General features: G+C 36.8%; 1 pseudogene; it reads left to right on the plus strand.

Annotated features, from left to right (window-relative positions):
* Nucleotides 1-490: 490 nt before the first annotated feature.
* Nucleotides 491-1756, plus strand: LOC133204482 (uncharacterized; annotated as a pseudogene).
* The last annotated feature ends 935 nt before the right edge of the window (nt 1757-2691 follow it).

Raw genomic sequence — 2691 nt, forward strand, 5'->3', positions numbered from 1 at the left:
TCAGATTTAAATGAGGCAGATCTACCTTCACGTAGCCTTAGTTACAGTGATGCATGTTTGAGTGTTAGTTCATGGCAATGTGTTGAAAGACACTTTGGACCCCATTCAGTTGATTTAATGGCTATTGATTCTAATGTCATGAAGTCCTCAGAAGGTACAGCTCTGCCTCATTTTACCCCATATCCTACCCCTTGTTCATTGGGTGTAAATTTGTTTGCTCAAGATCTGTCAGCAGTGGTAAATGCTTATGTTTATCCCCCTTTTGCCCTCATACATCCTGTGCTCTTATTTTTAAGGGAACAGAGGGTTGGTCTATGCACATGTATCCTACCAATTATCAAACCAGTACCTGTTTGGTGGCCTCTTGTTCAAAAGCATGTAGTTAATAGTGTAGAACTTGGAACAAGGGGAGATAAGGCAGTAATTAAGGTTCCTTCTAAGAAAGGTTTTATTACAGATAATAAGGGTCTGAGATGGTCACTAGTTGCTTTCAGGTTATTGTTTGTCTAAGATGTTTGTTATTCAATTTTGCAGGGGGAAGGCTTGGATCTGGCTAAAATTGACAAGAGGATTAAAGAATTGAAGGACAAATCTTCCTTATCATCTTTATCTAAGAGAAAAGATACTTTGATAAACTCCCTTAATTTCTTTCTTCCACGATTGAGAACAGACTGCACAATATCTAATTGTACTCCAGATGATCTGAAGCATTTTCTTGTTTGGAAGGATGATTTTGGCAAGACACCAGTACATAAGATAAATTGTATATTTTTGGGTACTAAAGAATTGGGAAGTTGTAAGTGTCCAAGACGATTAGCAGCTGAGACAGTAGCAGTGATGGTGCAAACTTTATTTGAGGTTTTTAACAAAAGTGGTCGTGGTAAATCCTGGGATGAGAGAAATGTTACAGGTAACCCTGCAGCTGCACATTGCATCAAAGAATATGTGAAACTTATTCAAGAAGAACAAGCTGCGGCACATGTGGTTCCTAAGCAAGCAAAGCCAATTTTTCTAGGGAAAGTAAGAAAAATCACTTCATATATAGATAATGAATTAGATCAGGTTGATATTTCACCAAGGGAAAGATATGTGCTTCTGAGGGATCAGGCTTGGGTGAAATTACAATTTTTTGGAGGAAATAGGGCAAATGACTTGGCAATGCTTGTAGGACAGGAGATAAAGCAATTGGATGACAATTCTGGTTTAGTAATAAAACAAACATTTGGGAAAACTCTACGAGGAAAGAAACATAAAGCTCATGTTTTTGTTATAAAGAGATGTAGAGATAAGGCAGTTTGTCCAGTGATTGGTTTGCACAGGTATGTAATCAAGGTTGTAAAAGTATGGGTGTGGATCTGGCAAATGGTTTTCTTTTTCGAGTTGTTTTGGAGAATGGTAGAGTCATATGTCAAAGAGTGACATATTCAGTAATGTATGAAAGATTAATTCAGTATCTCTCTTTGTTAGGAATATGATGGTGAGACTCCTCATAGTTTCAGAGCGGGATGTGCTGTGACCCTAGCTTTGTTTGGGTCAGTTGACAATGTAGGACAAATTATGAACCATGTTGGATGGAACTGCGGAATATTACAGTAGATTGCCAGCATTGGTTGAATCGGACTACATAGCAGGTAGATTAGCAGATAGTGCAGGTCAATGTGATTTTGTGGAAGATCATTTTCAACAATATGGGGATTTCAGTATGTTACAGAAGGCTTTTCAGTAAGAACCTACCTCTAAGGTTGTTTAAATTTGTCAGCTGTTGTAGATTGTAATTAATATTACATAATTCTATAAGGTCAGAACAATGAGAACATATATGTAAATATATTGTATTGTTGAAGGAACAATTTGTATGACTTTAAATATAAATTCTTTTTCAGATAGTCAATGTATCATAATTAAATGATGTTTGCAATAATAAAAATGTTTGACAATATTATAATAACAAGAGGCCCATGGGCCACATCGCTCACCTGTGCACATTGGCAAGGCAGAAGCACAAATCAATTCAGTATTGAAAAAAAATTTGGGGGGGGGGGGGGTGCTTGAATTTTAAACTACTTGATGATGCTTCCATGTCAATATAACAAATGGTTTTGTTGTACTTGAGAAGATTTTTAAAAAAATTTCCCATATATTCCTTTGTAAAAATTTTATCCCCCATTGTGGCTCCTCCCTATCCTAGGGGTCATCATTTGAACAAACTTGAATCTACACTACCTGAGGATACTTCCATATCAATATGACTAAACATAGCTTTTCTGTTCTTGAGAAGAAATTTTTTTCTATATGTTCTTATGTAAAACTTTCGATCCCCCTATTGGGCCCCACCCTACCCTCGGGGGTCATCATTTGAACAAAATTGAATTTACACTACCTGAGGATGCTTCCATATCAAAATGACTAAACATGGTTTTCAGTTCTTGAGAAGAACATATTTTCCTATATGTTCCTATGTAAAATTTTCGATCCCCCATTATAGCCCATCCCTATCCCCTGGGGTCATCATTTTAACAAACTTGAATCTACACTACCTGAGGATGCTTCCATATCAAAATGACTAATCATGGCTTTGCAGTTCTTCATCAGAAGATATCTTCCTATACATTTCCATTTCAGACTTTTATCCTCCATTGTAGCCCCACCCTAACCCAGGGGGTCATGATTTGAACAAATTTGAATCTACAC

The sequence above is a fragment of the Saccostrea echinata genome, unplaced genomic scaffold (assembly GCF_033153115.1).
Source record: "Saccostrea echinata isolate AGI-Se365-2 ecotype Australia unplaced genomic scaffold, CSIRO_AGI_Sech_v1 ptg000053l, whole genome shotgun sequence".
Classification (NCBI taxonomy): domain Eukaryota; kingdom Metazoa; phylum Mollusca; class Bivalvia; order Ostreida; family Ostreidae; genus Saccostrea; species Saccostrea echinata.